Source organism: Prionailurus bengalensis, chromosome B3 (genome assembly GCF_016509475.1).
Source record: "Prionailurus bengalensis isolate Pbe53 chromosome B3, Fcat_Pben_1.1_paternal_pri, whole genome shotgun sequence".
In the NCBI taxonomy this organism is placed as follows: domain Eukaryota; kingdom Metazoa; phylum Chordata; class Mammalia; order Carnivora; family Felidae; genus Prionailurus; species Prionailurus bengalensis.
Window position 1 is genome coordinate 130,050,470 of NC_057355.1, and position 23,461 is coordinate 130,073,930.

At 38.8% G+C, this 23,461-nt stretch overlaps 1 pseudogene; it reads left to right on the forward strand.

The window, feature by feature from the left end:
* The first annotated feature begins 1,212 nt into the window (after window positions 1-1,212).
* On the forward strand, window positions 1,213-20,944 carry LOC122468115 (annotated as a pseudogene).
* Window positions 20,945-23,461: the final 2,517 nt, after the last annotated feature.

The window sequence follows — 23,461 nt, forward strand, 5'->3', positions numbered from 1 at the left end:
CTTCTTTCAAAAGATCAACAAGTACATTGGGGAAAAAAGACTACCTCCCCTCTTCCATGGAGCTGACATTCTATTGATACAGGCAAAAAATAAATTAAAAAAATGGAAAAATAAATGAATATGATAAGAGGTCAGAGAGTGATAAGAACTGCGTAGAAAAAATTTAGAAGGGTAAGATTGTAAAATGCTAAGATGCAATAAAAGTGCTATATTAAAGAAAAGAGTCCTCCACAGGAAGTTGATATTGGAGTTGAAACATGAAGTAAGAAATTACATGAACCAAAAACCTTGGGAAGAGTGTTCCAGACAGAAAAGAACAGAAGCTGAGAGGGAGAAGGGCATCCGTGAGGATTGGGGTTTGCTTGATAGTTGGCATGAGCCAGACTCCTGGGATAAGGAGACTTCTGTACCTGGAGCACTCAGGACTTTTTCATCCCCAAACCCCCTTACCAGTTCCGTAGAAATCCCAAGATCCTGAGAGACCAGGCTGCATGTGGGAGGAGTGGCCCAGGCAGCAGAGGATGCTGCCATCCTCTGAGCTTCCCATGATGCTCAAGGAATTCCAGTCCATCCTCTTCCTGCCCCTCCATCTGGACCCGCACTTACCCCCCCCTTGCACCCCACACACCCAAAATCCACAAAAGGAATGCTGTGGCTTCCAGCTGTGTCCTGTTTGCCTACTGGGGGACCCCATACTGTACACAGCCAGCCCAAGACAACAATGGGTTTGGGTTACTTTCAAAAGGCATGACGGTCATCGTGCACAGAGCAATGTAATAAGGAGGAGGAAGGAAGAAGGTGAGGAACAAGAAATAGCTATTTGTTCATGTAGGCATTGATAGCACACGGTGCTTCAATTTCATTTTGAGCATGATGGAGACCATTGACAACTTTTGAGTAAGAGAGTGAAATTGTCTAATGTACATTATCAAATGTCACCCCAAATGGTATTTGGGGAACTGACTGGAGGCAGGGAAATCTGTTGGTAGTGTATTTCAGTCCAGGTGAAAGAAGTCTGTGGCTCAGTCCAAGTGTTAACAGAATAGATACTCTGACATGGTCAGATTCTGTGTGTACCTGCTTGTACAGTGAAAATAGCATCCACCAGAATCATTAATGGATTACATGAAGAAGAAGGGAGAGATAAAAAGGAGTCAAAGATTCCTCCAAGGTTTGGGGTCTGAATATTAAATGTTGGGTCTGTGGACTAAGATGGGGAAGAAAGGATGCCATTGGGCTCAGGAGTTCCAAGCTGGACATGCTGAGTTCAAGTGCCAGTTAGACATTCAAGGAGAAGAGGCAGGGGGCTACATATACCAGCACCCATGGGCCAATCAGGGTGGGGATCAACACATGGGAGTCGTGAGCACTGAGATCAGTGTAAGTTCATGACTCCGGATGAGATCACCTGGGGAGGAGTATATGCATTAATAAGAGTAGAAAACTTGCTCAGGCCTGTTGCTGTATGACAAAAGGTGTGATTCTTTACCTGAAAGTTATAGACAGCATCAATCTGACAATGGGGTCATGATTGGTAGAATATAATATACATGTTACTATAAAGAAATAAGAATATTAACGTTACTGTGGTTATCCCACAGCCTCCCTGAAAAAGCAATCATTTTTTTTTTTTAGTCCAAATTTAAGTGTGAATATCTTAATGTCCCACAACATATGAGTCATTTTCACCGCTGAACTCAGTTAATCTTGAGAGGCTGGCAGATTCACTTGTAAAAACTGGTAACACAATTGGGAAGAAAAACTGCTCTTTTGAGTAAATGCTTTATAAGGGCAATTAAAACAGAAAGATGTGTTTATGGGCTTTCACCCTTCAAAATGGCTATAGATCAAGTTTATTAAAAATGTAATTTGGAAGAGAAGCTGGCAATACAGTAATAAAAATAAAAATGAAACTAATTTATCTTAGAAGTCAGTGGTGGTTTGAGCCCTAACCAACCCAAAGATTTTGTTAGTCAAACACAAGTTGGGATTGAAAACTGCTTTATAATCCCAAAGCATTTTTGGATAAGAACCTAGCTGTTGTATATATGGTCACATGATGGATTCATTCTCACAGTTTACAACAGAAAATGTAGGTATAACTTATGTGTGTCTAAAACTTAATGAGAACAATGTTTAGGGGCTCTTTTTTTTTAATCTATGCATAGAATCTGGTAAGAAAAACAAATCTACTGTTCACATGTATATGCATCCAAGGGGTTGAAAGAGGCAATCTTTGTCACATATATTTAAATCAACATTTTTACCTCTTTTTGCAGTTACTCTTTTCTTAAGCAGGTGTTTTTGAAAGACAAAAGCAAATACCTTTTAAGTTTAACAGGACGTTCAAGATATCACATACTGTGAGAAATCAAATAATACTTTTTCTCCTAAAAACACACTTTTTTAAGATTAATTCTATTTATTGTATTTATTTTTTTACATTTATTTATTTTTGAAAGACAGAGAGAGACAGCGTGAGCAGGTGGGGGGGCAGAGAGAGAGGGAGACACAGAATCCAAAGCAGGTTTCAGGCTCTGAGCTGTCAGCACAGAGCCCGAGGCAGGGCTCGAACTCACGAACCATGAGATCATGACCTGGGTCAAAGTCAGACACTCAACCGACGGAGACACCCAGGTGCCACAAGCCTGTCCAACTTTGGACAAAGTCCCTCCCCAGTAGAGAACTAGGTAGCCTGCAGACAAGCCTCAATGTTGCCGTGTTCAAATAAAGATGGTTCTGAAGTGTTTGTGGGTACAGACAGGAAATAGCTGGGCCCCAAATGGGATTAGCTGAACAGACCATCTGCAGGGGAAGGATGATTCTAGCAGGATGGCAGCAAGGTCCACCGTGTCTTCCTGGCCTTGGCTTTAGCTTCTGTGTCCCCAGGATCGGGCAATGTTCTGAAATGTAAATCCCCCCATTTCCTTTTATGCCTCTTCCCAACGTTCCCAAAGATTACACTTCACCTTCAGATCTAAAAGGTTGATCTTTATCTTCGGTTCATTCAACACAGGAAAATGATAATTAAGAGCACACAGAGCAAATAACGATTTCAGGGTCCTTATTATCATATTAGCCTACCTGCAAGGCGATCTCAGAATAAGAAACGAAAGCTATTTATTTTAGCAGACTTTTAAAAGTCTGTAACACCATTGTATTTAAAATCATTAGAGGAGGGGTTCCTGGCTGGTTCAGTCTGTTGAGTGTCTGACTTTGGCTCAGGTCGTGATCTCACAGTTTCTGAGTTCAAGCCCCACATCAGGCTCTATGCTGACAGGTCAGGACCTGGAGCCTGCTTCGGATTTGATGTCTCCCTCTCTCTGCCCCACCTCCACTCACACTCGGTCAATCTCTCTCTCAGAAATAAATAAATATTAAAAATTTTAAATCATTAAAGATAGTTAATGTCTTCACTAACCAGATCATCTTGATATTAGCCTGAATTATCTAGTAAGAATTATTTTTGAAAACTAAGTGTGTTTGCTTATTCATTACAGTTGTAAAATACCATCCACTTATATCAAGTATTCTTAAGTACAAGTCTTGAGTGACAGTTATTTAGAAAAAATAATATCCAAAATATCTGCCTCTGGCCAATTTAATATTAGTCCATACCACACACAAAATAAAGTGTGAAATACGTTTCCAGGATTATTCCCCAAATAGCACTTCCTAGGCACATAGGATAAGAACCCAAAACATCCATTCTGTGTGGTTTTCCTAGTTCAGAAAGAGGCTATCACCATGAAACAAACAAGAATCGTCCTCTCTGCATAAATATTTGCTATTTTGCCATTAGAATTAGTGGAAGGTCATTTTAAAAGAAACAAATACCCAGGTCTCCAGTCCACTTTATATTTTCAGCGATGAAAATATAAAATAAAATCAGAAAGTTTTTATGTGATCAAATAATTTTCCATTTCTGGTCAAAGGAGAGGAATAGCTGATTTGCTGTGTGAATATATTTCACCAATGTCTATATAGAATGTGACAGTTACCTACTGCACAAACTGTATCCTTTTAGAAATGTAGTAAATTTAAAGCTTTTTATGAGGCTGTGTGAGGCTGTGTGAGAGCTAGAAAAACGGCATGTGGAAAAGGAGTTCATTTAAACTTCAGAGTCTGGCTGACGGTGTAAACCACGTCTTTGCCTGGAAGCATAGATCTACCTAAACGAGGATGGGCTAGTGATGTGTTCATGAGGAAACACAATGGAGCCTCCTGTCTGCTAAATAAATATTTAGCATGTAATTTACACCAAGTGTAAATTACATCAAGAATAGTAATTGCTATAAGTTTCGTTCTCCATACTAATATAAACATGTCCAAACACATTTTATATTAAAGGGCAGTTACAAATTTTTTATTAAATGGTTAATCCTTCTCTCTCTGGTTTTCTTCTATAGATACAGAGATATAGATGTAAATAGATGCATTATAGGCAGAGATATAAATGCATCATAGATAAGTCATGGATGTATAGGTATAGATTGATCTATAATAGATCATAGATATGTAGGTATAGATAGCTAGATGTCTGCAGATAGAATGTAGATACATAGACCACAGTTATTAGAACTGTGATAGAGAGATCATAGATAGATTTAGATAATCTAGGATAGATCATAGATCCATGACAGATCATAGATAAGTGATAGATAAATCTATGATAGGGTGCCTGGGTGGCGCAGTCGGTTAAGCGTTCGACTTTAGCCAGGTCATGATCTCGCGGTCCGCGAGTTCGAGCCCTGCATCAGGCTCTGGGCTGATGGCTCGGAGCCTGGAGCCTGTTTCCGATTCTGTGTCTCCCTCTCTCTCTGCCCCTCCCCCGTTCATGCTCTGTCTCTCTCTGTCCCAAAAATAAATAAAAACGTTGATAAATCTATGATAGATCTATACGTATATGATCCATGTACACCTATATATATATAGGAGAGAGAGAGAGAGATCAGGATTGACCATTTTTTTTCTGTGAAGAGCCAAAAAGTTCACATTTTAGGTTTTACTGGCCACATGGCCTCTGTTGTAATTATTCAATCGTTTTGTGTTATAGCACAAAAGTTGTAAACAATGTGTACATAAATGAGCACAACTGTGTTCCCATAAAATCTTACTTATGGACAGTGAAAATAGAATTTCATGGAATTTTTATGTCATGAAACATTCTTTTATTATCAATCATCTAAATTGTAGAAACCATTCTTAGCTAGAGGTCCATACAGAAAAAGTCCTCAGGACATATTAGCCTACAAGGCTGTAAGTTTGTAACTTTCAAAATATATAAAATAACCATTTTTTTTTAATTTCAAAGAATTCTACAGCCCATGTGGCCCATATCATCTTATTGTGATCTGCAACCATCTCTTCAATAAATACTAACTCTAGATAAGAAAATGGAAGTAGTTTCAAAGCAGAGGACTTTTTAAAAAGAAAATGTAATTTTATTGCACAAATTGGAACACAGCCAAGATAGAAAAACTCACACCTCTACTTTAAAAGAAAGTGCACAGCAAGAATATGTCTCAGCTAAACGTTTCATTACATGTAAGTTAAGATGTATAATTAGTCAAAATAAAATTCCAGTATTTTCACAGTGTTGCAAACACAGTACAATATTAATTTTCACATCATATTTTATATGCAAACAAATTGGCTTTGTCTAAAAAAAAAAGTGTTGCTTTCCTCAGAAAAGCTGTCTTTGATAATAAGAATTCCACTGAAAAATGAAACTTTCCATATGTGACAGATTTGGGGAATATGAATCGAAGAGAAATGAAGGCTTCTCTCTGAAATACATGATTCTACAGATGGAACTTCTTAAATTCATGTTCAAAATCTGAACGCCCCAATCCATCCGTTTATGCAGAGAACAAATGGATAAATAAACAAATGGTTTTGTGTGTCTGTTTGTTTGCTTTTAAGATTTCATTGGGCATCCAGGTCCTTGATATAGTGGACATAGGAAGTTAATTTTTCCCTTCAATGCAGTAAAAATTCCCAATCAGAAAGATGGATTTGTCAAGTGACTGCTTCATGGAAGTACAATGAATTTGGTTTCTATCCAATCTTGACGTTCAGAATGGTGCTGATGTTTGCTTGATTGTTCCCATGCGTGTTTGTTGTCGGTGGAGACTTAAAAGAGTCGAGAACTGATACCCGTGCCCTCACCTGAGTCATTTCTCTTTGCCACTCGGAGATAGAAATGGGCCAATTGAATGCACAGCTCCCTTGGGAACCTAGTCTCCAGACTACAATCATAGACACATATCAAACATTTCCTTTCGTGACACCAGAGGAATTTCAGAACAACAACAACAACAATACAAAACCAAAGAAACCTCTGAGCGGACTGGACTTCATCTTTTCCTTTACTCTCCTGTTACAAAAGCAATCAAGTAAAAACAACCATCTCTCATTGGATGAGGAAGCGAACATCATTTTGTAACAAATCTATACAAGAACAGGAAGGGAGAGCTGCTCAAAAAACCAGTGTGAAACCGTATGTGTAGATTGTGGTTTATTTTATTTTATCATTTATTTATTTGTTTATTCATTTATTTTGAGAGAAAGATAGAAAGAGCACATGCACACGAATGGGGAAGGGGAAGAGAGAGAGAGAGAGAGAGAGAGAGAGAACCCCAAGCAGGCTCTGCACTGTCAGTGAGAAGCCTGACTCCAGGCTCGAACCCACAAGCTGCCACAATGACCTAAATCAAGAGTCAGATGCTCAACTGACTGAGCCACCATAGCCTGTGTTTTAAAAATAAATGGATTGTGTGATTAGGACAAGCACTTTCCCTCACCGTAAAAAGGGTAATCCCTTTTTTGAATTTATTGGCTGGGTATTTATCTTTAAAAGATAAGAAAATACAGTTCACAGAGGAAGAGACTTGCTCTCTCATGAGCATCTTTGAATATCTAAATTTGCCATGATAAGCTCTGGGATCAATTATTTCCTTCTAAACAATGTTCTGATACGACTCACAAAAGTGCATATATAACAATATAAATATGAAAGAGATGAAAAGCAAGACCAAGAGAAACGAAAATTGTGCAACGTATTGATAAGCATCTAACATCAATTTGGTCTGCGAGTGGTTAGATTAAAATTTTCCGGTAAAATCAGCAACTTCATGGGGAAGTTCCTGCTTGCACTAATGAGCCAGGACTCCTCTCTTCATACTGATTTTCACAGAATTACTTGGCAAATGCATTGTCTTGTTTGCTCTGTGACATTCATAGCAGTCTTAAATACCACCTCCTAACTGACTACAAGTTGATGTAGAAAATGATCTTAGAAAAAGGCTCTGGCCAAGAAATTTCATCAGAACATCACTGAAATTTAAAGAACCCATTATGATATAAGTGATGATATAGCATACCTATAAACATCTTTACCAATATCACAGAGTCCAAATATATACTTGCTGGTCAATCTCCAGGTAAATTCAGATAAAGAAATCCCAGCTTGGCCTAGGAAGTGTACGTACTCTTTCTAGAATAAAAGCTGCATCATGTGATTTTGTAAGCAAAATCGGAATAGTAAATAACAACAAAAATATTAATAATTTACTCCACAAATATGTATTATTCAATACCTATTATATTTTCATCAACATGAATCATAAGACTTACAATAATTACATTATAATTGATGGATTTTTAGGAGGGCTATGTGAATGCTATTTCTCTTTGTTGGGTGTTGGCCATGATTATGGTGTCTTCCACAGTATTTCACCATGGTCTTGTTATTATAACTCTTGAGCCATCCATGAATTGCTTAAGAAATGATAATAGGGGCGCCTGGGTGGCGCAGTCGGTTAAGCGTCCGACTTCAGCCAGGTCACGATCTCGCGGTCCGTGAGTTCGAGCCCCACGTCGGGCTCTGGGCTGATAGCTCAGAGCCTGGAGCCAGTTTCCAATTCTGTGTCTCCCTCTCTCTCTGCCCCTCCCCCGTTCATGCTCTGTCTCTCTCTGTCCCAAAAAAATAAATAAACGTTGAAAAAAAAATTAAAAAAAAAAAAAAAAAAGAAATGATAATGATGACATTGTTATGGATGTTGCTAGAAGCCCTGTTGGGAACGTGCCTTCTTAGAGGGGGTTTCACCCATTATTACAGTAGAAATTGGTATTTACAGACCCATTTCTGATCGAATGAATGTTGTCAGCAGATGGAAGCAAGGTTGACAAAACCAGACCCACATGCCCTTGGGTCTCACATGTCAGAACCCACAAAGCAACTCCCAACTTCCAGCGTCTTTGTCTCTTGTCCCGCCACAGGTACCCATTCTGTCTATGGCGGTACCAGGAGAGGAAAGTCCCCAGATCAGCTTTCATCCAGTGACTGACAGGAGTAGGTGCTAGGTAGCAATGGCCGCCTGGACCCTCGATTGGGACGACTCTGAGCGTCACATGATGCATTGACTCCTAGGGAATCCTGTCAGGGCTAAATTGCCATCCACCTTGTTGGGAGTTTTCTTTATAACACACGTTTTCTTGGTTTTCCCCGACCTTCTTTTGCTTGTTCTACTTGCTCATGTCAATATGCAGTATTTCCAGGACCACGTTCCAAATAAACAACTTGTGTTTGAATCCTTTGTTTCTGGATCTGTTTTGTAACTTGGTTCTCCCATTTATAAAGTACCCAACTCCCGCCAACCATCTTGCTGTTAACGAATGCTGTGCTAATATAAAAAAGAAAAAACAAAGTCTTTGCCATTATTAATCTTGTTTAAACTTTATGACAGCCATTGATTAAAGATTGTGTGATGAAATGCAGTAACATGCAGGATCATTGTTTAAATTAGAGTCTGTACTCCCTAGCCCTAAATATTTTTCCACCTTGCTTCTATACTCTGAAGCCATTTAATAGACCTCAAATGAGAATTTTGATTCCTTCTACCGCTCAGAAGGGATGGTGTTAAAGGACATACTATCTATTAAAATATATAGCCTATATTAAATCCTTAAGTTATTCTGGCACTGGGATCACCAAATAATTATCATTGCTCCAGCACTATTCTGAGAATTTCCATTAATTCTTTAATTTTCCAAGACTTTAGGGAGCCCTTGATTTCTGCTATTCCACATGTAACCCTAGCCATGGGTCTGCTGATTCTGGCACTATTATAAGATGAGCTCAGAGAGTCAGAAAGTCCTAAAACATGTGGATAGGCTAAGTACTTGAGTGAATGAGAAAAATGTGAAATGTAAAAATATATGTATGCTAACATATTCTACAGCATGCACCCTCCTGGCATTCACCTCATCCCCGTGGAGATAATAATGCACCTGCCAAGTGCAAGACATCAGCTTCATGGAAGCACTCACTTTCAACTACAATCAGCCTGAGACTCAAACCTGAACTAGCAGTACCACCAACTACTGGCAAAAAACAAAACAAAACAAAACAAAAAACCAGCAACAACAATAACAAAGCCAAGACAACAACATCAAACACCAACAACACAAAGAGATTCCCAAGTTAGATAAGATTTTCTAAAATATCAGACAGGTAGTCTTTTCCAAATCTGGAGTGATGCACGCATTCGGTTACATCAAAGACGTTTTCATTACCATTTTTACTTTGCTTTAACTTATTTTATCTTTGTTTACAAACAGAACCAGAAAACTGGGTAAAACGTTCTGAAGGACACTTTCCTCACGCACCATGAGTCATAATATTCATGAACAATAAATAAAAAGAAATTATTGACACAGAAAAATACTGCTGTTATCACAAGCCATTGCATTTCACACCACTTTCCTATCTGAGCCCTTTTAAAATAGTTTTTATTTATCTTGTATTGATTTTTATTAATTCCAAGCCTTCTTGGTTTTTTTTATTTTCTAAGGACAGGGATCCATCCTTAAGTAAGAAACTAAAAGAGCAGATATACAGCCCTGAAATTTTTCACTGGCATTTAAACACCATGTTCTATGCATTCATTTATTCACTAAACATTAATAAAGTGAGCACTAACTTTTGACTAGCCATGTTTATATTTTCTGGGTATACCCTACCACCTGGATTATGACATGGAAAATTCTTTTAATAGAATAAATATGTTAAGTTCAAAGTACAAGTGGAAGGTAAAGTGTGGCCAGAAGGAAAGAGGGATCAATTTTCCTGAATAATAATGGACTTCACGGAAGAGGTCATAGTTGTGCTCAGACTGGAGGCAAATGGAGATATTCATTAGATGCGGAAGAGTCAGGAGGGCATCCCAGTCAGAGGAAAAAGTATGAGCAAAGAGGTGAAACAAACAAGCGTATTCAGGAACGGATATTCATTAAGAATCAAATGAACATCAAATGGAAATGTTTGGATTGGAAAAAACCAGGGGGTAGAATCCTATGTGTCTGGGATTTTATCTTGTAGTTAATGGGGAGCCAGTGAAGATATTGGGGATGGGGTAGGAACAGTGGAATCACAACATAGCATCTACTTTCGGGAAGGGTTTCTTCAAAACCAAGGGGGAAACTATATATATATATATACATATATATATACACACACACATGTATATATGTATACATATATATATGCACATGTATATATGTATATGTATATGTATGATGTATATACATATATATGTGTGTCTGTACATATATATGTATATACAACATATATATACATATATGTGTGTTTATGTACATATATGTATATATAAATATATATACATTATAATGTATATAAATATATATACATTATAACGTGTATATAAATATATATACATATATATGTATATAAAAATATATATACATTGTATATGTATATATATAATGTATATACATATATTTTTTAATGTGTGTTTGAGGGGCACCTATGTGGTTTAGTCAGTTAAGCGTCCAAGTCTTAATTTTGGCTCAGATCACGATCTCAAGGTTGGTGAGTTCGAGCCCTTTATCGGGCATTGGGTTCTGCACTGACAGTGCAGAGCCTACTTGGGATTCTCTCCCTTTCTTTGCCCTTCCCCACTTGTGATCTCTCTTTCAAAATAAATAAATAATTTAAAAAATTAATGTTTATTTTTGAGAGAGAGAGAGAGAGCACGAGCAGGGAAGGGACAGAGAAGGAGGGAGAGAGACACAGAATCTAAAGCAGGTTCCAGGCTTCAAAATAAATAAATAAACTTAAAAAAATGTGCGTTTGATATGGAATATGTTGCAGGCATGAGGGGTGGAGAATGGAAATCACACCTGTCACATACCTTCCAGCCTCCGTAAACATGCAAAGTGTAATCACACGTATTTCTATTAGTACTTAGACATGTGAAGCAAAAGCTGGTGGTGAGTGACAGCGACAACAGGGAACAGAAAATCCACAGAAGAGCGAAAAAATAAATCCTGCCTTGTCATATGTGCTCTGGCCTGGCCAACATTGGTCTCAGTAGCCCCCTGTCCAGCTCATTTGCCACCACTTACTTCTCTACAATGTCCCACCTCCAACCCCCACTCAGAAATACAGTAAAAAAAAAGTCTTTTGATCTGTACAAAAATATCCATCCATGAGAAAGGTGAGGACTTTTTAAAAGAAAGTTTTTATTTCATTTCATTTCATTTCATTTCATTTCATTTCGTTTCATTTCATTATCTCATTTCATTTCATCTCATTTCATTTCATTTCAGACACAGAGAGAGCAGGAGTGGGGGGAGGAGTAGAGTGAGAGAGAGAGAGAGAGAGAGAGAGAGAATCTAAAGCAGGCTCCATGCTGAGCTCAGAGCTCTGTCCCATAACCCTGGGATTGTGACCTGACCAGAAATCAAGAGTTGGACGCTCAACAGACTGAGCCACCCAGGTGCCCCAATGAGGACTCTCGGAGAGCTGAAATCCAATCAGAGACATAAAGATGACAGCGTTGTTTTCACAAGATGCTGTCAACATTAGGGGCCGGGTGCGCGCACGTTTAATTACCAGATGTTTACACTTCAAAACTTGGCCTTTGCAACCACTTGTAAAACCAATGCCTCCACTGTGATTGGACCTGGGGGATGAAATACCTTTAAATTCCCAAGCTCTGCATCCGTCACTAATAATTTTGAACCACGTAAATGGCATTAGAATGTGTATTATGCTTTCAACCTGGTTTTACATCTAATGTGCTTCTTATATAAGCTGCCACGCAGTCCAATGAGGAGCAATTATAGCGAATCAGATTCAGTACCAAATATTTTCCCTTTTTTGATGGCAGGAGGAAATGTCTTCCCCACTCTGAACATCAAATACGTCCATGAGGGCTTGACTGAAATAATGTCGTCAAAAAGGGTAGGCATCTCGTCAGGAAAAGCACACGATGAATTTTAGTCCATGGCCTTGTTTGGGGATAAAACTATGAGGGAAATAAAAACCATTTGTCAGTGGCTGTAAATGAGAATATGGGAGATATTTACACCCAGCCTCTGTTTCTCCTTATCCTTTGTCATCTCTCTTCCTGCCAGTATAATTGTCAACCTGTCTCTGGAGCTTCATACCTTTCCCAAATGTGTTTCCCCCCTCTGCCTTATCTCTTCAAAGCCATCAGTCACACAGCAGATTTGTAATGAACTTGCTCTCTGCCAAGGCAAGGAAAAAAAAAGTGACATCATTTTCAAAAAGGGGAGATCAGCACTTTAATCTCAGTGAGATAGAAAGGAGAACAAAGGGAATGTCTGGCAGGGCTAACAGGGAGAAAGAATGGTATGGAGCACACGCTTTCTTTCCCTCTCCATGCTTTGTACACTACGCTTTAGAAATTTGGACTCCATTTGTTTTCCATTCTCATCGTATCCTCCTGGCCCTGCAAGGTCCGGTCTGGACATGATTACCAAGAATAGGGTGTGGCATTCTCCTCCTCGCTTTTGTGAGTTTGGTGGAATGGGGTGAGGGTGAGATGTTTGAAGTCTTGTTATAGAGTTTCAACATTGATGCAGCATTGTACAATGTTGAGGTGAAGTAGCTAGCACATGAATCTGATCTGGCAGGTGTATTCTAGTTGTGGCTAAAATTAATCCAAATGAGAAGAGATGGCCATCAAAGGAAGAAAGGGCAAGCATTTTTTTTCTTTTAATCACTGCTGATCCCATCAGACTAAATTGTAGACGTGTGGATCGAAGGTAATGTGGGAGTCAGCACTGAAGGCTCAGAGGCTAAGATATTAAAACAGCTGTTTACAATAACTTGTGATGTGCAATCAGAATTATTATATAAAAAAAATTTATAATCCTCTTAAATAACTAAGCTGGAAAGAAACATAGGTTCTCTCCAATTACCATGATTTTAGTTACCGTGGGGCCATGTGCAGGAGATTATCAAATATGTACCATTTGTCAGAGAAATGTGATGAGTCACCCCTGATAAAAGAGAGCAAATGCTCTCTGTTTAAAGGGAAGCTGGTTTAGGATGAGACATGCGTGTTGGACATGAACCTCCCAAGCCACAAGTTCAGGTGTTCCAAGAATGTAACTGTTTAAAATCTTTTCTATTAGTTTCTGTCTGGAATCTTTGCTTCTCCTGTTATCAGGATCCCAATCTTAAGTCAGTTTCTGGTAAACCCACTTCAGCCCAGATTTTGCTTTTGCTTTTACTTCTCTGTGTTGATCCAAATTTCATGGGTTTTACTCAGTTTCCAGGTCTTTTTCCCAGTCCCACCTACAAAATCCAGTATCTACTAAGGTATGCATCACTCCATCTGGTTTCCAGTCTGAGCCCCTCTTGTCTCTTCCTAGTAAGGCATTCGATTTACCATTGTATCACTGGTTGTCATTTCAGGAACTATTTGGTGTCCCTGGGATCATTACCATGAAGTATATACAGCTCCTTTGGCCATTTCTCAGTTATGTTCATATCCCTCGGCACACTAGGATACCACAAGAAACCTCTAGATGCTTTCTGTCCGTCTTGTGGTAAACAGAAACTTGGGGGCCATTCCAGAACTCTGCCTAGATTGAGCAGGCTGCATTTTCTACTCTGCTGATGCCTTCTCACTCTGGCATGGCAGGAGATGGGGGAAATGATGTCTAACATGCTTCTGCCTCCCACATTCCACCCAACAAAGGAAGGCACTGGTCTGTGGATGGTCTGTTGGCTCTAGGTCCTTACCAGCAATCTGGGATGTGGTCCAGAGAGGGACGATGTAGCTGGATTTAGAGCCGTTCCTCAGATATCCATACAACCATCTCATTTCACTTCTTTCCTCACTCCCTACACACATAGATTTTGTCTCCTTTGTGATCACAAAAAAACAGAGGAGAGAATGTCTACCTCCAATCGAATTACTTAAAACCCCAGTCGATTGCGCTCATGGTTTATAATATTAAAAAACTTGAAACTTGAAATAAAAAACAAAACTTGTTGGGGAACTTGGGTGGCTCAAGTCGGTTAAGCATCCGACTTCGGCTCAGGTCATGATCTAGCAGTTGGTGAGTTCGAGCCCAGCATCCAGCTCTGTGCCGACAGCTCACAGAGTCTGGAGGTTCCTCTGAATTCTGTGTCTTTCTCTCTGTCTGCACCTCCCTTGCTCACGTTCTGTCTCTCTCTCACACAAAAATAAATAAACATAAAAAAATTGTTTCCCCTATTATCTCTACAGTATTTTTTTAAAGTCTATTTTGATTATAAAAAACGAGTTTTGATCTTGTTCGTTTTTTTGGTATTTCTGCTAAACATATATACCCTAAATGAAAGTGTATCAGGAAATTTCAGGGAAATATCATATGCTAATATTTCAAAATGCTATCAATTCTATGTTTCTTTCCCCCTATAAATATTTGCCTACCAAAAATAATATGTGATTCTTGCTTACTTGTCCGGCTCTCCTCCAAGAAACAGAGAACTGTGTCATTATCTTTAATCCATTTCTCCAAAACAATAAATTCCACACAGAACAAAAAGAGAATATATATACAAAGTACAGTCCCCTCTACAGAGGTCCTCCAAGATTCTGTGGATAAATCTACACGATGAAGTAAAGATATGTAGCCAAGAGAATCCATCCATTGGCTGAATAGACTTTTATGGACCGATGTCAATGTACAAAGGGTTTTGTCTAGACAGAGTCCAAATGAAGCTGTCAGAGCTTCCTAGTGATGTGTACCATGAGACACCAAAGTTAATCTGCATTTATCGATGGACACTTGAGTTATTAAGGTCATGTGGACCAAATAGTCCCAAGGCTTGCATGAAGAAAAACACATGGACACAGTGGAAGTTAAGAGGAGGGGATAGAGAGACAAAAACAAAGACCTAGAACAAGGGAAAACAAATGGTAAGAGTCACAAAAATTATGACAGAAAAGTGGAGGTGACAGACTGCAACTGATATTTTTTTTAAGAGAGAGAGAGAGAGCAGGAGAGGGGCAGAGAGAGAAGAAGAGAAAGAATCGTAAGTAGTGTCCACACCCAGCGTGTGGGGCTTGATCTCATGATCCTGAGGTCATGACCTGAGCCAAAATCAAGAGTCAGAGGCTTAACAGACTAAGCCACCCAGGTGCCCCTGACTGATATCTACTAACTACTCTATCTCCCTTTTTCTTTCTACCAGCTCCATTTTCTTGACTTGAGCTCATTTGAATGTGTTGCTTTTCCTTGTATCCAAATGAACCCTGGTGATAACAGGTGTGGGGAGTGAGCCTAGTCAGCTTACAGACCTCTTTTCTTTATTTCAGGTGAGTAGCATACTTTCTCATCATTACATTCTTTAAGCCTCACATAAACACTGACCACATGATGTCATGAGCTTGTTGGAAGGGCGTGGCTAAGGGTGCCTATGCAAATCCCAAGGGGCAGGTAGTACAAATGAAAAAGGAGAAAGATAATATACAGCTGTTATATCCAAAGTGGCAGAAGGTCTGGGACCCGGGGAAGCAAGTGATCTTTCTTCATTTACTGACATGGTCTTAAGGGCAGTGAATCGTTCATTAGTGGTCCCCTAATGTTAGTGAACATATTACCAGAGCACTTACTAAAAATGGAGGTTACAAAGTCCAACTCCCCCCAATTAAAATCCCATCAATATCTGTTGTCAGCCAGGCATCTGAATTCTTAGTCAAGACCCCAGATGATACTTAAACCACCAGGTGATCTGAATGATTTTGGCCCTCCAAAATTCACCTGTTGAAATCCTACCCCCCAAAGACGGCAGCAGTGGGAGGTGGGGCACTTGGGAGGAGCTTCAGCTGCACTAAAAAGTGATCAGGCTGACATCTGGATCTTGGACTTTCCAGCCTTCAGAAATGCGAGAAAGAGATTTCTGCCATTTCTAAACTACCCAGTCTCTGGTATTTTGTTATAACAGTCCAAACAGATTAAGACAATACCAATGCAAGGGGTTCTTTAAATACATATTGAAGATAAAAAAAGCTCTAATTTGATCTGTAATGCTTAGAGTGCCATGTTCCCAAGATTCTAACAGTGGTCCCCCACTTCTCAATCCCATCTGCCTCTGAATCCTGCATAACTTTAGACATTCAGAAATTAAACGACAGAGTATAAGAGTAGATGGGATGGAAAAGGTGAGGGTTGGCTCTTGTGTTGGTTGTGGTGGCGTTGGTGGTGATTTTTTAATTAGCTAGGCTTTGTGTTGAATGTCTTGTGTAAAACGTCCTACCTTTAGAGCTGCATGGGACCATTGCAAGAACATAACCAATTGATTAGAGTGTTAACAATACCTGAGATATCAAACTAGCAATGTCCTGGGCCACACTCCTTTCTATCAGGTTCCCCCAAATTGTATTATTTTACTGCCTTACTTCCTACCATCAGTTAGAACTTTGGCACATTTTCTTGCAACTATTAACCTCATGTTTTCAGACATGGAATACATTTCATGAGGTATGTTAGACCCTTTCAGAGGCTACTAGGCACTCTTGAGAATAGGACAATGAGTAACAAATTTAATGCAAACTTTGGACCTTGATGACTATTTTGCCTCAGGGCTAGCAGGGAAGGTCATAATATGAAACCTGGAAACTCATGAGGATTAAGGTAAACCTTTATAATTCCATCCAGTAAGCTCCCTGAATCTGGTGGCTAGATCCAAGAATAATATGTAGGGTTATATAGGTTACTGATTAGATCACATCTTAGATCCCTATCCTTGGACATACTCAGATCCTAGGTCTTTCCAGCTGATTCCTGATTCTTTCTCCTAAAATAAGACCTCCTGAGAGGAAAGAGTTAAACCTGTTTTCAGAAGGTTCTGCCTGACTCTGAAGAGGTCATCCCTCACCACGGCCTGCCTACTTGATGAAAAGTAGCATATTAGGCTTCTAGATAGAGTTATGAGAGAGAGAGAGAGATCAAATAAAGAAAGAAGTACCTCCCACTCATAGACTTACAAAATATATAGCCTTTTGCAAAATGTACAAAGGAGGATTCATAGACTGATGAGCAGTTTGGTGTTCCCAAAATACAGTGTCTCATGTAAGAACTTGAGAAGATAGAAGACCCAGTTAAGGCAAAGCCATAAAAACAGAAGGCAAAGTGAATTCATTTTGTAATTTGTTTTATTATCGCAGGATTTATAGGAAGCAGTTCTACCTATTGCACAAATCTTTTTTAGTTTTGTTCCCTTCCATTTTTTTTCCCCCTCTGTTTTAAACTTTCAATGATAGGTGGTCTTGGAAAGTGCTGAATTAAGACTTAGCGAAATCAAGTCCTATATATCTGGCTGGTCCTATAAGTACTAACAGTCTCACAAAACAGTGCCGCACTTTTGTCTGAGAGACTTAAGACCGAAAGAGTAAGCAACACATACTTACAAACACTCGCAACACACGTGTCTGAACATGGAGACATGGACAAACACAAACACACACACGCGTTACCTTTCTGTACTTTATTCTGGCTTAGTTAGAGAAAGCAGTGTTTGCACCTCAACACTTTCTTCCTTGTACCCTCTCAGGATGCAAAACCAAGGTAGGATTTATTTTGTAAGAAAGGGTGGGAATTATCTGTCTTGCTTCAGTAGCACTCAATAACAGATTCTCCATCATAGTATATTAGGAGACAATAACATTTTAATAGATTTTTTTAGATTTTTTTTTAAATTTTTTTTTTAACGTTTATTTATTTTTGGGACAGAGAGAGACAGAGCATGAACGGGGGAGGGGCAGAGAGAGAGGGAGACACAGAATCGGAAACAGGCTCCAGGCTCTGAGCCATCAGCCCAGAGCCTGACGCGGGGCTCGAACTCACGGACCGCGAGATCATGACCTGGCTGAAGTCGGACGCTTAACCGACTGTGCCACCCAGGCGCCCCAAATTTTTTTAGATTTTAAATGTAGTTTTACAGCCATTATGTATTCATTCACTTTTAACTATTTGCCCAGCACCTGCTATGTGCCAGGCATTGTTCTAGGCTCTTGCGTTAGACTGTGGGCAAAGATCTCTGTGCTCATGAAGATTATATTCTAGAGAATTATCTCACTTGAGACCTCCAATACGTCTGCCATATACTTTCTTTTGAGGGAAACATGACTTGAACCCAGATTGTAATCCAGAAGCTCTGTACTTTTACTGGACTGTGCTGTTTATCTTACAAAATCTAATCAGTAAAAAATAGGGTAATTGTAAGAACCTCTGTAAATATCTACTCCATACTAGGAAACATATAAGTATACTAATCAGTTTAGTAAATGGGTAAATGATTTGGAAGGCCAAATCATTAATCTAAGTAGTAAACTCAAGCACTCCGTGAAGGTATTCAGAAGTGACCCAAGAAATAGTAATTTAGTATCTATAGAAAGTGCAGAATGTGACTTTACATACTCTGCCATGTAGTTGTTTGACTAATTAATTTGACTCTAAATTAAAACTGGGATATAACACAAGAAAGAATTTCTGGTTCCCATTACAAGCGTACTTTAGTTGGTTTCCACCTAAGTGCAAATCTTTTTTTTAACCAAAGTAATTGGTATTACAGCTCTCATTTCCCTTTAAAACAGTGGTATTTTCCATTAGATTCAGTTTTAAATGTTTTTCAAATATTTGTCACATTAGGTTCGCATCTCAAACTGATCAAGTAAAGTGGAAATCTCCAGCCTATCCCTAATTTACTTTTAGTCAAGAAACATGAAGAGCCCGTTTCCATCTTATAGGTGACACAGCTTGTAAGATTTATTTGAGAATTTTAGACTAATTCTGTACAAAAGCTATTCAAATATGAACTAATTAGTGTACCACATAGGGTAGTCTTAAACCCTTATGTTTTAAGTTTTTATTTCACTTTTATGAGAAGAGAAGCTTATTTGATTGTGTTGAGACCATTCTCAAAATGGGTCAATTTTGCCCCATTTTCCCCTCCCTAATGTCTTCCAACATTTTCTATGCTTTTACCTGCAATGCTGAAATCATTACTTTTCTTATACTTGCCCAACTAGCATTAAGTCTTTAGTTTCTAACAACACAAAGCCCCAGTGCAGGTATGTGTTTAAGAAGAAAAAAGATTATGGGGCGCCTGGGTGGCTCAGTCAGTTAGGCATCCGACTTCGGCTCAGGTCATGATCTCACACTCCGTGAGTTCGAGCCCTGCGTTGGGCTCTATGCTGACAGTTCAGAGCCTGGAGCCTGCTTCAGATTCTGTGTCTCCCTCTGTCTGACCACCACCCCCGCCCCCCCTCCCCCCCCACCTTCATGCTCTGTCTCTCTCTGTCTCAAAAATAAATAAACATTAAAAAAAAGAAGAGAAAAGATTGTGACTACAGATTGAATGGGGAAGAGTGTGGAGTGAGAAAGAAAGATAAGTTCCAAATAAAACAGAAATGATCCCACATCACTAACAGTCCACAAATTCATTTAGAAATTCCATATTAAACTTCAGATGAATTTTTGCTTTCTAAAAAAAAAATTCCACCACTTTTATTTTCTTGACAAATTTTAAGCTGGATACATGGTTTTCCTCTACCCAAAGTATTCTTGGATAATATAAACCCAAAATAACTTTTCTTTATATTGAAAGGTTCTAACTGGTAGAGAATTTATCAGATCTTAAGATGAGAACTTTAAAATTACTAGAAAAACAGATGTAATTTTTAAATACTCTGATTTCTGGGGCGCCTGGGTGGCTCAGTCGGTTGAGCGTCCAACTTCAGCTTGGGTCATGATCTCGCGGTTTGTGAGTTCAGGCCCTGCTGTTCGAGCTGTGCTGACAGCTCAGAGCCTGGAACCTGCTTCGGATTCTGTGTCTCCTCCTCTCTCTGCCCTTCCCCTGCTCATGCTCTGTCTCTCTCTGTCTCTCAATAATAAATAAACGTTAAAAAATTAAAAAAAAATACTCTAACGTTCTGGAACCTTATAGAGCACTACGTAGAATTGGTTTGCACATAGTAAAAGACTTGACCAGCCCGCACAATATTTTCTATCAGGGCATCATGCTCTGGGCAGGACGGGGGATAGTTTATCAGACAGGTCCCTGTCAAGAGAAAAAACAAACAAACAAGACCACTAGTTATCTTAACACAAGGATTTGTTTGTTATACATAATTGTCAACCAGACATTACAGCAATGAAACACAAAAGGAAGACATTATGGATTTATAAAAGCACTTACTCTTCCTTTCCAACCCGGGCCGGGAGAATGGCTCCCGCAAGAAGGGTCGCGAGAAGGGCAGTTCTACCATCAATGAGGTAGTGACCAGAGAACACGCCATCATCGTTCACAAGCGCACCCATGAGTGGGTTTCAAGAAGCGTTGCCCCTCGGGCACTCAAAGAGATCTGGATAGTTGCTATGAAGGAAATGGGAACTCCAGATGTGTGCATTGACACCAGGCTCCACAAATCTGTCTGGGCCAAAGGAGAAAGGAATGTTCCCTACCGTATCCATGTGCAGTTCTCCAAAAAACATAATGAGGATGAAGATTCACCCAACAAGCTCTATATGTTGGTTACCTGTATACCTGTCACACTTCAAAAATCTACAGAATGTTACTGTGAGTAAGAACGAATTGCTGATTATCAAATAAAGGTATAAAACTACACACACACACACACACACACACACACACACACAAATTACTGGGAGAAGCAACTGCCATCCCTAGGGCTCAGGGAACAAATGGAAGAGGATGGTATTATTAAAATCTGGAAGCTTAGAAGAGGGTGCGATGGAGTTTGGACACAGAGCTCTGCAGAAGGACCTTGGTTGGCTGATGCTGGCACATCAGAAATTAGGAGGAGGGACCTCCTGAAGTCAGAACCTAGTTTAACTGGTTCTGATAGAGCTGAAAGGCACTAAGAGATTGTTTTTAGGATGTGAAAAAAAAAAACAACTGTAAAATAGCTATTGGAACCCACTGTCAATGCCAGTGGAAAGAGGAACTTCAAGGGTGGCCCTGGTAAGAACCACAGATTATGAACGTGCCCCTTTTTCCTCCTCTTACTTTCCAGCTTCTGTCTCGGGCCCCCTGTTGGCAAAGCCTAACAAAGGCCAGCTGGCAATGGAGAAGTGGAATTAGTTGTTCCTGGAATCACAAAACAAAATATAGAGGGATGGATTTGAAGCTGAGAAAGACAGCCGCTTAACTGCTACAGAAAGAAAACATATCATTAGGGTTTATAAAGCTATATGTGTAGTTCTAGAACAGAGAAAACAATATTAGTAATTGCTAGCCTATAATAGCATCTACTGTATGCTAGGTTCTATGCTACCTGATACCTATGTGCTGTCTTATTTAATTGTCCAGACATCTAATGAGACAGGGATCGTCATGAACCGTGAACACTTATTTAAACTGATTAAAATTGTGGATTTCAAGACAGAAGTTCCCTTAAGCTATCATTTGCATTTGGTCCAGCCCTTTCTCTCTCTCTCTCTCTCTCTCTATATATATATATATATATATATATATATATATGCTCTTGTTATTTGGGTAGATGATATAGATATAGATATAGATATAGATATAGATATAGATATAGATACAGATATAGATTGTAGGTGAAAGTTTTTTTGTCAAAGAAAGAGTTGAATTTATTGGTTACTCTAGATATCAGGTCTTTGAATACTATTTTATTTTATTTTATTTTATGTTATTTTATTTTATTTATTTTGAATCCAGTATAGTTAACATACAATATTATGTTAGTTTCAGGTGTACAATATCGTGATTCAACAATTCTGTACATTACTCAGTACTCATCAAGATAAGGGTACTTTTAATCTCCTCCACCTATCTCACTCATCCCCTACTCACCTCCCCTCTGGTAACCATCTGTTTGTTCTCTGTAGTTAAGAGTCTGTTTCTTGGTTTGTCTCTCTTTTCTTCCCCTTTGTTTGTTTTGTTTCTTAAATTCCACATAGGAGTGAAATGACATGGTATTTTGCTTTCTTTGACTGACTTATTTCTCTTAGCATTATACTCTCTAGCTCCATCCATGTTGTTACAAGTGACAAAATTTCATTCTTTTTTTTATGGCTGTATATATACACACACCATATCGTCTTTATCCATTCAGCTCTCAATGGACATTTGGGCTGCTTCTATTTTTTGGCTATTGTAAACAGCGTTGTAATAAACAAAATGGTGCATATATCTCTTCAAATTAGTATTTTTGTATTCTTTGGGTAAAAACCCAGTAGTATAAGCACAGTATCTTAAAAGCAAACTCAGCTAACAGTGTTACTCTAAGTTACCCATAGCAACCAGGCAAGTTAGAAGTGTTTGAATAATTCTTTCATTGGAACTATAAGCCGCAGCTGTATATAAATATCATAGCCTTTTCTCTTAGTCATAATGTGAGAAAAAAATAGTAATATTTAAGAGGAAATAGTAGCATACTAGAGACATGAATTGGTTGAGCTTAGAAGCACTTTGATTAAAATATATTTATTTTTCAATTCAGACAATGACGATACAGTTGATAAATTCTCTTAGCTGAAAATGAAGGAAGAAAAATAATCAACTCCTAGAGGAGTCATTAAGAGTCAGAACATACAAGTGAGATTTGAAAGTGAAAGTGAGGCAATAAAACTAGTGGTTAGCAAGGTAATAATTACTACTAACATCTAATAGAAAGCCATTGTATTATTATAGCATATATGTTATTTAGATATATAATAGTTTATATATGTACTATTAACATATATCATATCTATATCTATACATAATAGCTATAACTAGTGTTTACTATCATCTCTGTGCCAAGCAGTTTGGTTGACAAATAAATACACAAATATATGTAACTCTCCTCAGTGACACTATGAAATAGTCATTGCTTTCATTGTTTTGTAGATAAGGAAGCCAAGAGCTAGAAGATGGTAGAATGGAATTTAAACTCTGCTTTATTGAATTCTAAATATTTCATTTGTTCTACCTCCCCCATGACCAAATGTTCAGAGGTAACATGCCAGATGCCAAGGAGAAGAACCAACTTGGTTTCTCTTCTTAATTCCTTTTCCCTTTCACCCAACCTTGGGGTACTCATGGTAGCATATGAAGAAGAGAATGGGGCAAAAACTCACCTGTCTCATGCCAAGTCCC